The sequence below is a fragment of the Melopsittacus undulatus genome, chromosome 3 (assembly GCF_012275295.1).
Source record: "Melopsittacus undulatus isolate bMelUnd1 chromosome 3, bMelUnd1.mat.Z, whole genome shotgun sequence".
NCBI classification, from domain to species: domain Eukaryota; kingdom Metazoa; phylum Chordata; class Aves; order Psittaciformes; family Psittaculidae; genus Melopsittacus; species Melopsittacus undulatus.
In genome coordinates this window covers 96,905,411-96,918,213 of record NC_047529.1, presented here as the reverse complement: position 1 = coordinate 96,918,213, position 12,803 = coordinate 96,905,411, and positions in this window count along the sequence as shown.

Genomic DNA, 12,803 nt, shown 5'->3' with positions numbered 1-12,803 from the left:
GAGGGACGCGGGGATCCGGGACGGGAAGCGGCTCAACGCCTTCTCGGCCCCTGCTCCTCGGAGGGGGAGAGGCGTCCGCACTCTGCCCCGTCCAGTCTGAGCGGCTAGGCCGGGGTCGCGCCAGGTGCTCCGCGGTTGTGGAGCCGTGGCTAACTCGTTCCGCGGCGGCAGGCGGAGGGGTGCTACTCCGCTCTACCGGCAGCGGCTGCGGAGCGCTGTCCCGGGCTCCCCGTCCGACGACTCGTAAACAACCGGAGGTGCCGCGGTTGGCCCGCGGACCTCGGCACCCGAAACAGCCTCTGGGCCGGCCCGCGGTCTTCTCCGCGTACGGGCAGGAGGCGTCCGCTGCTGCCGTCGCTGCGCAGAGCCGGCCGGCGTGTGGCAGGAGGGGAGCCGGGCGGGCAGCTGCGGCCCTGCCTGCGCCCGGTGCCCTGGTGCAGCGCGGCCCTGGAAAGGCGGCTGTGGACTGAGGTGCGGTGGTGGCGGCGCGGCCTCGCTGGGCCGGGCGGCGGGAGCCGGACCCTGGCGCTGTCCGGCGGAGCTCTGGAGGGCCGAGGAGCAGCGTGCACCGGGCTGAGGCACGGGAGCGATCGAGGGAAAACAATGAGTGGTGTTGCCGAAGGGCAACTGGTGGGTTGTCGGTAACCACAGGCAGCAGCTCCCGGGCGAAGAGCCGGCCGGGGAAAGGGAGGCCATTGCATTCAGCAGGGCAGCCCCTCTATCACGATCCGCTGCTCCCGGGTCAGCCCTGCCCGAAACGCCCGGAGCTGTGTGACTGAGAGCGCAAAGCCCTTTACTCGGCCGATGGGGTCGCGTCAGCTACGCGGTGCTGAGCTGAGCAAGGCTTGGGTTGCGCACACTGGCGCCAGCGGTGGGGAAAACTTAATATAGGCTATTGCAGAGTGCCAAGGTATTCTACTGATTCTACTGATTTCCCAGTCCCATACGCTCATCTGGTTCAGCAGAAAGAGCCTGTTCTCGTGTCAAGGGAAGAGGTGCTATGGGAGGGCAAAACCCCAGTGGCACAGCAAAAGACAAGCTTCTACCAGGAGAATCTCTTGTGCTCTTTGTCAGCGGCCTCATACCTTTTTGGCGTGTTTTGCAGGCGCTGTAATTCACCGTTGTTCACTCCAGCCTAAACTTCTGTTGGTAGCAAAGGTTCCCTGTTACTAGAATAGGCGCATTCCTGATGGAAACGGTACAGCCACGTAACATGATGCTGAAAAACAGCATTTCCATATTTGTCTAAAAGAAAGCATTTCCCACATTTGTTATTAAAAATAATATTTTTATAATATCAGACTAGCTGACTATTCTGATCCATTCAGAACTCAAACTAAATTGTAGGGGATTATTTTTCAAGAGCTACAGATGTTTTCATTAGCCCCAGTAAGTTGCAAGGCATCGGTCTGTTTTTCAGGGAAATGTCATTACTGTGGTAAAATGCTATCAGTACAGCATACATTAAGTGGATTGGGGCCATTTGGCTGATTATCCCAAGAAAAGGACAATGAAGAGCAGCCATCTACTGAGCATCAGTATTTGAGCTGATACTGTGCTATATTTTTTTAATAGATTTGAAAAGTAAATGACCAGCTGATCTCATTAAAGGCACCATGCTTTGGTATAAACAAACCCAATGCACATGTTTGAGGCCAACCAAAAACATTGTGTGTTCCTGTGAAAGCAGTAAGTCAGGAAAGCACCCTGAAGGTCGTAGTACACAAGCACGCAAATTTTGAATGCCGTGCATGGCAAATTGGCAATGCTTTAGGTGTAGCAAAACACCAAGTTTTGTGCTGTTTCCCCATAAATGCAGGTTCTTCCCTCAGCCTCAACCCTTCCCTGTCAGTTTGCCGAAGCACCTGCAGGGGTCAGAGTACTTTTGATTCACCAGAAGTTTCCACCAAAAAACCCACTGTGATTTGTGTGAGAGCAGTTTGTAAAAACAGACTTTTTCCTACGAACTGGAAACACAGCCTTTTGGTCATGTCTTACTGACGAGGCACATGAAGGGGTTTTACCGTCTGTGTATAGTGTTGCTGAGATTGCTTTTTGCATGAGGCATACAGTTCCTGCGGCTGTATTTTTAAAACACTGTTCACAAACCTGAGATTGTGCGGAGAGGAATTACAAAAGTGATTTCAGTGCTAGAGAGGACGCTGCACAATACAATACAATACAATACATGACCAGGGACTTCAATCAGCTTAGTTTATCAAAAGATGAAAAGTGAACCAATTACAGTGTATTAATCTCTTCATGTGGAAAAATGAACTGGTCTATGAAAAATATGTGGGTATTTTTCCAGGACTTGTGAACATAGCCAGCATGGAAATCCCAGACATGTTGGATTGCATGCACAGGCAGTTCAATACTTCCCAGACATGCCAGACCTACCGTCATGTACTGTACTGATGTGCAGTATACTCAATGCACAAAGAATTCATTGGACCTACTGTGCCTGTTTGCTTGTGTGGGAACGAACAAAGAAGTGCTAGAAGCAGTACAAAAACAGATGAAGAGGAAAGCTATGGACAGCTTAGATAAGAATGTGGTAGAGCCCTGAGAAAAAGAGAGCAAACTTTTGAGCTGACTGCCAAATGAGAGAGACTTCAGCTGTGAACAGTATTAGAGCCCTGTTTCATACACTGTTTACCCAGTGATAGCTGTGTTGAAGGGAGCAAAATATGGAAATGTGGAGCAGGGACCAAAATTTAGGGTTCTTTTCTCCTTATGCCTTGTGCTTTAGGTACAAGTCATGAATTGCTTGTGTGTTTGGTTGTGTTTCCCTTTTCTGGCCCCAGGAATCTAAATACTTCAATGCACAGTGGCATGAATTCAACAGGAAAAGTAGCGAATGCTCCTGCCCCAAACCTGAGAAGAGTTCATAGGGACAATGATGTACTCCTTGGAAATCAGCAAATCTGGTGTCTGATGACTTTACAGTGAAGGTGAATATCTCTTGCCTTCCCCAGCAAGAAGTAGTGAAGGATACTTACAGAAAAATTCACTCTACCCCTGCTTCTTGCTGTCTCTTGATTTATTAAGGGGTCTACTGATACAAATAGCTTAGGAGTAAGAAGATTCAGCTACTGAAGTAAAACCCAGCGCTTAATTTCCCCTAGAAACAGGTTAGTAAGTACTGCTAAATACAACTGTGGGAGGAAGAAAGCATTCTGGTAAACAGGCTGTAGCAGCTGAAATTTCCTGGGCTTGTTTTCCTGTAATGTTAGTGTTGTATCAAAGCCACATTTAGGCTGGATGGAGTTGCAGCAGTAATCAAGTGGAACTGTACAGCTCTCCTGGTCATCATGTAATGTGGAGCTTTTGCAAAAAAGCTCAGCCACACAGTTCTATGAGAAAACTACTACCCCCTTCACTAATTCCTCAGTCCTCTACTCACTCCCCTTCCTATTTGTCAGTCCCTCCACGTGAGAAATATGTGTTCAGCATAAATCTCTAAGTAAGTCTATATTCACCATAATAATAGCTGAAATACAGATTTCATTTTATGGCATGGGTGAAGCTAACATTTATACTACTACCCCACCCCCAAACACTAAGTACAATACCAAAATAAATACCTTTATTTAAATTCAAAAGATTATTTCTACTGTGATATATATATATATATACTGGTGTATATATGCTATATATACTGATATCTCCATATGCATCTCTGAATTTTGGGAACATGAGTATTTTAATACCAAAGTTGTACTTGTTTTATATTCTAATGTTTTGGTTTTTTTTCTGTGCCTCATTGTGTCTTTGTTGCACATTAAATTTGTTTTATATTCTTTAGTCTGTTAAGATAGTTTGTGTCTCCTTTATAGCAGTCTCCTGACATAAACTTATAAGCACGTTGTACACATGAGCAATCTCTACTCCCAGAAAAAAAGGATCAAGATGAAACCTGCCACTAATGCAAGCAGTGCTGAATCAGTCTAAACCACATGGGAATAATTTCTCTTTTTCAGAGATACCATGGACTTACTACATTAGTAGCTACACAATGTTTTAAAACCCTTAAATGGAAAATGGGAAATTGGGAACCGAATATCAGAACTCATTTTAATAGAAACAATCTTTTTAAGAATTGTTTTGAACAAGTTCATAATAAATATCCCATCAGGTAGTCTCTGTTGGCTTGGGCTTTTTTCAGCCTTATAAGCTTTTCATCTCAGCTGAATCACTAGCTTCGGACAGCTCAGTCCTTCAAAATTTAAGTCCAGAGTAACTAACAGGCAGAATTGTTCATAGCTTTTTCTAATACATCTTTGATTGCTCATATGGAACATAGGAGTAAAAGGACCTGCTTTTTAATGGCTTCAGAGCAAATGCTGGAACAATTTTAAAATACAAGTGCATGACTAATTTAATTTAAATTATAAATAAATAAGCTGCGAATGAACAGGATTGGCCACTTACAGGTGCAGTTCTTCACATCGCACTTAAATCACTGAAATTGTTGTGCATGCAAGTTCAGGATTTTTTCAGATCTAAACAATTTGTAATATATATCTTAAAAATTCCAAGGTTAAAAAACTAGGGAGTCAATAGCTATTTAAGGCTATCTACCAGGAATGTATCAGGAGAAACAACTGCTATATCTAGAAATGCAGTTTTGTATTTAGATTGATTACACTCAAGGTCAATTTAGTTTTAGTTTCTTTAGCACAAAGAAAATATTTTTAACAAATTAATACAGCAAGGATAGACAATTTGGTCTCAATTTACAAAAGAAAAGAAGTCTTTTAAACTGGATTGTCATTCTAAGGATGTGAGGTGGGCTGATGCCAACCTTATGAAGTTTAACCATGCAAAGTACAAGGTCCTACACCTGGGTTGGAGCAATCCCTGGCACAGCTACAGGTTGGGCAGAGAAGAGATCGAGAGCAGCCCTGCAGAGAAGGACCTGGGGGTGCTGGTCAATGAGAAAATGAACATGAGCCAGCTTCAGTGTGTGCTCCCAGCCCAGAAAGCCAACCGTATCCTGGGCTGCATCAAAAGGAGCGTGACCAGCAGGTTGAGGGAGGTGATCCTGCCCCTCTACTCTGCTCTAGTGAGACCTCACTTGGAGTATTGTGTGCAGTTCTGGTGTCCTCAACATAAAAAGGACATGGGACTGTTAGAACAAGTCCAGAGGAGGGCCACGACGATGATCAGGGGACTGGAGCACCTCCTGTATGAAGACAGGCTGACAAAGTTGAGGCTGTTCAGCCTGGAGAAGAGAAGGCTGCGTGAAGACCTCATAGCAGCCTTCCAGTAACTGAAGGGGGCCTACAGGGATGCTGGGGAGGGACTATTCATTAGGGACTGTAGTGATAGGACAAGGGGTAATGGGTTAAAACTTAAACAGGGGAGGTTTAGATTGGATATAAGGAGGAAGTTCTTTCCTGTTAGGGCAGTGAGGTACTGGAATGGGTTGTCCAGGGAGGTTGTGAATGCTGCATCCCTGTCAGTGTTCAAGGCCAGGTTGGATGAAGCCTTGAGTGATATGGTTTAGTGTGAGGTGTCCCTGCCCACGGCAGGATTGTTGGAACTAGATGATCTTAAGGTCCATTCCAACCCTAACTATTCTATGATTCTATATGCATTTTTATTACAGAGGATCTGGCCAGCCAAAAAGTAGGTGGATTAGGTCAGCATCTACAGTCCTCTTCATAGTGCTGCATACTGACAAGATTTGAAATGTTAAAATATAAAAGTTAAAATGCTGTTTTATTTCACTGCAGTCTGCTGTGTTTCAGTATGTGTTTCAATAACTGCAGTATAAAACAGATGAAATCAGATAGGATGAGGGATATGCTGGATGTGAACTGAAATTTGTCATAGTTAATTCCCTAGCTTATGATGTTCAAGAATAGTTCACAGAGTTCTAGGCAAGGTACCTCTTATTCTGAACATGGTTTTGAACTCTTGAAGGAAAAGCATGCGAGGCTGAGGTTGGTGGGTAAAGGCATGTAGACAGGTAGCTGATTATCCAGATAAGTCAGGCCCTAACTGTAATACCCTTTATTTCAGTTCAAACTCATCAAAACTTGACTGAGCTTCAAACTCTTGAAGTAACTGATTCAAATAGGGGCAAAATGACTTATCCTCTAGTTTGCATCTAAATCAGATGCTAAAAGGAAGGTTGTCTAATTATGAGTGAATGGCAGCCTTATTCAGAGACAGACCACTGAAAAAAGTTATTTTTAGTAACATTAATGACAATGAAGATCTCTCATTTCTCTTTTTTGTAAGAGGATTATACCTATAAAACATTTCCAGAATTTATCTTTTGTGTCAGAAACATTTCCCTTCATCAGGTACGTTCATATGTGTGGGCCTAGTCAGCTCTTGATTGTCAAGAGTAACCTGAAAAGGGAAAAGAAAAAGAAGCACCTCAAACCCCAAGCCTACCCCATACTCACAGGTAGTAGAAGATGAATGTCAGGTGGTCTTTGGCATCAAACAACAAAACGCCAAGGGAAGAGCATAGGCTGCTGACCTTGGTGACTGTGAAGGGTGGAGATACAGTTGTGTCCTGCAGACACAACACTTCTGCTTGCCAACATGAGCTGGCTCATGCTGGGCCTTGCAGGAGTCTTGGGTCTTGCCACACAGTTAATGCATAATCCAGACAAGCCGTCAGCAATGGATTGAGAGGCAGCTATAGCTATCCTGCTTTGTGGCAGAGGGGCTGTATAAACCCCACTGAGTATCCTGACAGTGTTTTCTGTAACTTTTTCAGGCAGTTTTGCATATCCTTGCTGTGTTCTGATCACTGGAACCCACAGATGCCAGGGGTTATTAAGGCAACCTCAATCTGACCCTGTATTTATTTAGCAAATTCAAATTATTTTTGGTGTCTTTATTAAAGCTGGATAGAAGACTTCATTCCAAGAAATCACAGTGCATTTTCAGTGTTTTTCATAGCTATTTCTAGATTTTAATGCCATAAAATCCACTAGCCGCTATTGACTTGCTTCCATTCATGTCTATAGTGATCTTGATTTCTGCAGATGGTGATGTGGGTTAGCAGAAATGTTTAGGACAAAGTAAAAGGCTGTTCTGAGTACTACAACTTCATGTATGCCAAATTAAGAAGCTTGCCATCTGATATCTACCAAATATGTTGAGAAAATCGGATTTTGGTAGGTCATCCCTCCTAGAAAGCTCATGTTGCTTACAAGAGTAAAGCAGAGACATTTTCTCAAAGTAAACCAGTATTTCTATAAATTGAGCTTCTTCATTTCTCTTGATGGATAGTAAATAGCCAGTCTAACTGCTCAGCTTTTTAATAGCTTCGTTAGAACTATGCACAGCTTGGATACCATTTGCAAAGTCCATATGTCTGAAGTTAATGTGGTGTGGTTACAGTGAGAGAAAAGGTTAATATAAATCACATTCATATCAGTTGTTTGGCCTGTGGTAATTTTTATAACATTTTAGAGAAAAAAACAAAACCAAATACAGATTACTGTCTTTTTTTTTCAATGGTATCTAGGCCTTATTCATTGTTTTTTCTTCTGTTAATATTTTCTTATTCATGTTGTGATATTAATTGGCCTCCCATGGCTGATTTCTGTATATTAGAATTCTGTATATTTGCTAACTTCTGTGGTGGTTTGTTTGTTCGTTTTTCTTTGCATATTTAGGAATGTGGTGACTCGTCTTGTAAATTGCTAAGTAGACTGAGAGACTTTGCAAGTCTGAATTTTATTGTAGGCTTCAACAAACATTAATGCGCTCAGCAAATATCAGAACATATCCAGCATCATTCAAGATCATATACCTTTTCTTTCAGTCTGCAGGAAGACATATTCAGTAGGTTTTCTGGTCCAGCTTGGCTGAAAGGATCCACTGGAATTTGCTGTTTACCCAGTGTTTAGAACAGCATTTATCTTTTTAGGTGTGAACTTGGAAACTTACATCAGGGGACTGTGGGGTTGTGGTTAAAGAAAGAAGCAGGAAGGTAAGACAGCTTGCTTTTAACAAGGACCCTGAAAGCAGAGAAGCCTCAGCAATAAAGAAGATGGGAAGAAGGATGGTTTGATTGATATGGACTGGTAGAGAACAGGTGGACAAGAAAGTTTTCTCAAGCTAGGGGAAAGATGGGAGGCATGCAATTACAGGGAACAGCATCCTACCATTGTTAGGAACTCTCAAGATATTAGCAGTTCCCTAGATATTTCAAGTTCTATAACTTCCTAACAATAAACCAATAAAACCACAAGACAACATTGGTATTATCCTCCCAGTCCTTCCCTCTTAAGATAAAGGGCATTAATGTCAACAGCCTACTAAGTCATCTCCTTTAAAGCAGAAGGCTTCTCCTCTCATGAAATCTTCAGGTCATCATAGCTTTTGAGCTGAAGCAGATCCCTCATTCTAGGAAATCCCTTATTTATGAGGTTATATCAAATTGCCATTTCCTCTCCTAGCTAGTTGGTCTAGCCCCCACAGCTGATTACAGCCTTTTATAACCTGCCCCAGGTTAACTAGGCTCTAGACTGAGTAGGTAGATTTTAGAATGAGTTTATTTATCAAAGGGTCTTTCTAAGGTTTAATTAATATGTTCTCTTGAGTGCTCGACTGATATTTTTTCCTTTTTATTTCTTTTTTTCAGGAAAGAAGATACAGAGAGTTTAGGTGACAAATTTGGAAAAAAGGTTAAGCAACTCTCACAAGCTGAATTCTACCAGAAACATTGCTATAGAGGCTGCTATTGTTCTATGGCAGTGAAGCTGTTAAGAGTTTTCTGAGCAATAAGGACAAAGATTTGCTGTTAGGCTTTCTCTGCTAAACTCTTCATAGCAATGCAGACTAGCGGTAAAAACTTACTTTATACTGGCCAGTTAATCTGGTTCTGCAGTGATTTTTCATGACTAGATTTGCAAACAGCAAACAAATCACACCTGTGACTATTATATAGGGCATATACAGACTTTTCACACTGACTCAGCTACTGTACATCATGGGAAGTGTTGCCATGCTGCTCTTTCTAGTACATTTTATGAGGATGAAGCCACTGCCACTGTCTCAAGAACATGAGCAGGTGAACAGGAAGAGGACTACAGTTCACAGTTCCCATGACAGGCTTGGAAAAGACTCAGAACAACTGGCAGCAGGATGTCACCAAAGTCCAGGTCCTTCCTACGCCTTGTGAATCAGTTTTTATATCCAACCTCAAGAAAGGACAAAAGCATTTTGAGACACCTTCCTTTCTTTGTTCATGCAATATAAGCTTCAGCAGATCAAACTTTGAATAATTTAGTTTTTCAGTTATGTTTTCCTATTCCTCAGCTTACAGACTTTTTTTGTTGTTGCTTTTCTTTCAAACAACAAAGCATATTAATTGATCCAGATTAAGTGGTGCAATTGGAATCATATGTTTTGTAGAGAACCTTTTAGAATGAATGCAAACAAAATATATAAATGTATTTTTTTAATTCTGAAAGTCCTGTGGGTATTCATTCTCAGTATAACAATTCTGAGGCATAATTAAACTGAAATATAAAAAAGAGAAAGGATTTTTAATTCTGCAGCTGAAGCTTGAAAAATTATGATTATGCAGTATGCAGTATTTTAAGTCCCCCTGGTTATTTGATACAAATTATTCCATAACAGCTTTTAACTTTGTGTAAGAAAATAACAATTTTTACTTTTATTTTTTGCAAAATAGACAGAGAAGTGAAAATTTTCAAAAGTAATAATCCTTGGACATTTATTATTCTCTGTATCAAATAATTTTCCCACATCACTGTGAATAATTCAAATAGTTTATATTTCACACTTTGACTTTTTTTCTAATTAAATGCAATTTTTAGTATGTGAGATTTAAAACTTAAGTGTGACAGGAAGAGTATTGGTTTAACTGTGGCTGTACAACGAATATATTTTTTATAGAAAATCTGTATCTGCTTGCTCTTAAAACCCACTGAGCTAGTTTGCCATTACAAGAACTCTCTGCCCATAGCTAGGGGCCTGAACACGTGATGAAGCTGATAGAAATGCTCTAGTTAACTTTGTGAAGTTGTAGCTAATAGTTACATATGTGAAATACATGTATCTTTAATCTGATTTATCCTTTCTCTGAATTTTAACGTAATAAACTTGGCTTTTTGTAGGCACACAAGCTACATGCAAGGTTGTACTGATTACTTCCATTCTAGATCTAACTGGTCTCAGAGATTTTGTACCTATATATTAATAATTTAGCTGGACTGTAACCATGACAATATTGATAGCACATGTGAATAAATAGAACACAAGACTGCTTACCCAGGCAGAGTCAACATTTAGAATATTATCAGGATATTTGCCATTATCAGATGTGAACTAGATATTAGTTATTACTGTTGTTTCTTAAATTAAAAGCTACTAGAGGTACATTTGTCAATAATCTCATCATTTAATGGTCATGGCATGCATAAAAACTTCAACCCAACAGCTGTCCTTTACATTATATTCCTTTAAATGCCAAAGTGTGTCTCTTTATTTAAACCTCACTGGGGAATTGTGTTGGCTTGACCTCAGATTCTTCTTAGGCATTTTATTTAAGCCCATTCAAAGAAGTCGGGACTGATTTTTCACTCCTTGGGACCTGACTGTGAAGCACTTTATGTCTGATAAAGAAATATTTAATTCAATTGCAACCATATTATCTGAAATTACTGTTTGGAGTTCAAATCAGAGAAAACAGGTGCCATCTTTTACAAAACTTCCCACTCATTGAAAAAAAATACAATTTATTTGTGTATTTTTTATTTATTTATTGCTTTCTGAACCACTTCCCTCTCCTGTGTTTTAGAATTCAGAGCTTTCACTCATTTCAGTCACACAAAGGTGCAACAGGACTATAAAATGAGCTTTGTCGACAATTTGAGAACAGTGCAGATGACTGCTTTTGCTTGTTGTGGTGTGTATTTTAGATGAGTCAGATGAGAGCTCCAGTTCTACCATGTGCTGGCAATTTCTGTCAGGTGGGACAGATTATTTACTGTTTTATAATTACTTATTATTAATTATTTTACCCTTTACTGCTGAGTAAAACCTAAAGGAAATCAGAAATTGTCAGTACGATGTTGGGTGAAAGGGGGCAGAGAAAGGGCTCTTTCATAGTGTTAGGACTCCATTTAGATGTATTTTTCTGTGTCTTTCACAGCTACACTTCATGCAGAACATTTGCTTTCTCTATTACTATTGTTAGAACAACAAAATCACCAGTATCTTTAAAAATCACATTGAAGAGACCAATGTTAATTAAACTGCTTTTCTGTATCTACCGATATTTGTAGGTCTTCCTTCAGGATAAATGAGGGTAAAAACTATACTGTTAAAATATCCCAAAGACTGAAAAATCAGCAAATACAAATAAAAATAATCTTTACCTAAAGTAAGAAAAATGATGTAATTTCTATGGGCTGCTAACAAATGGTGAACTTCAAGAATGGCTATTTTCTGTCACAATTGCATGTTAGTTTTAATTCTGTTTTGGTTTAAATACAGTTAGAGCCAGTGCTGTAGAAGGAAGAGAGTGGTGGCAGAGGAAGAGGAAGGCTGGTTATCATTGCACCTTCTGGGCAAGATGTGACACAGAATTTTGTACTGTATGGGTAGTACTGCTGCCTTCACGCTTCAAGGTGGCCTTGGTCCCTGGTCTCATCTCTCAGGTACTGGGAACTTTTGGGGAAAACAACTATAAATCCTTCTTTAATTAGCTGGAACTCTCCTATGGCCTAAAGGAAGGCTTACTAGAGACGGACAAAAAGCCCTCTAAGATGAGGGGAAACAAGCTGTTTAAAACAAGCTATCTGTAAGCTGCCTTTACAGCCTTAAGACACCTCTCACCTGTGTGAATATTCTTCCTGCAGCATCCTCAATCTTCTTTAGCATCCTGGCTTGAATTGCTTTCCTTTTTCCTTTTCCCATTTTCCTTTTCTCTTTTCTTTTCCTCTTTCCCCTCTCCTCTCCTCTCCTTTCTTCTCCCATTCTCTCCTCCCCTCCTCTCCCCTCCCCTCCCTTCCCCTTTCTCTTTTCTCTCTTCTCTCCTTTTTCTTTCCTTTCTCTTTTCTTTCTCTTTTCTTTTTTCTTTTCTTTTTTTTCCTTTCTCTTTTCTTTCTTTTCTTTTCTTTTCTTTTCTTTTCTTTTCTTTTCTTTTCTTTTCTTTTCTTTTCTTTTCTTTTCTTTTCTTTTCTTTTCTTTTCTTTTCTTTTCTTTTCTTTTCTTTTCTTTTCTTTTCTTTTCTTTTCTTTTCTTTTCTTTTCTTTTTTTCTCTTCTCTTCTCTTCTCTTCTCTTCTCTTCTCTTCTCTTCTCTTCTCTTTTCTTTTCTTTTCTTTTCTTTTCTTTTCTTTTCTTTTCTCTCTTCTTTCTTTTTCTTTTCCTTTCCTTTCTGTTCTCTTTTCTTCCTGGGGAAAAAAAATCTGTAAAATATTTCTGTATTTTGGATATTAAAGAGAGCTCACTTCTTGCTTTAATTAACTCCACTACGTTGTATGTTAGTTCCCCCAGAGATTTTGAGAATTATTTGAAGCACTGTCTTTGTGCATTACCACACTAGCTAGGACTGTCCCAGGCACTTCAACTAACAGCCACAGCATAAATTTTGTAGCACAGCAGAGTTCCTCCACACCATCATATCTTTGAAATCATCTTTCTTTACAGTTTTGACAGATCACAATTTTTGTTAGCCTCAGTAGGCAATGTAAAAAGCATTTATTTAAGTGACTTTTTTTTGCTGCTGCACTTTCCACTCAGTGATGGAAACCTAGCCCAGACTCTAAATGCAGTCTTTGCAAAGTACAAGGAT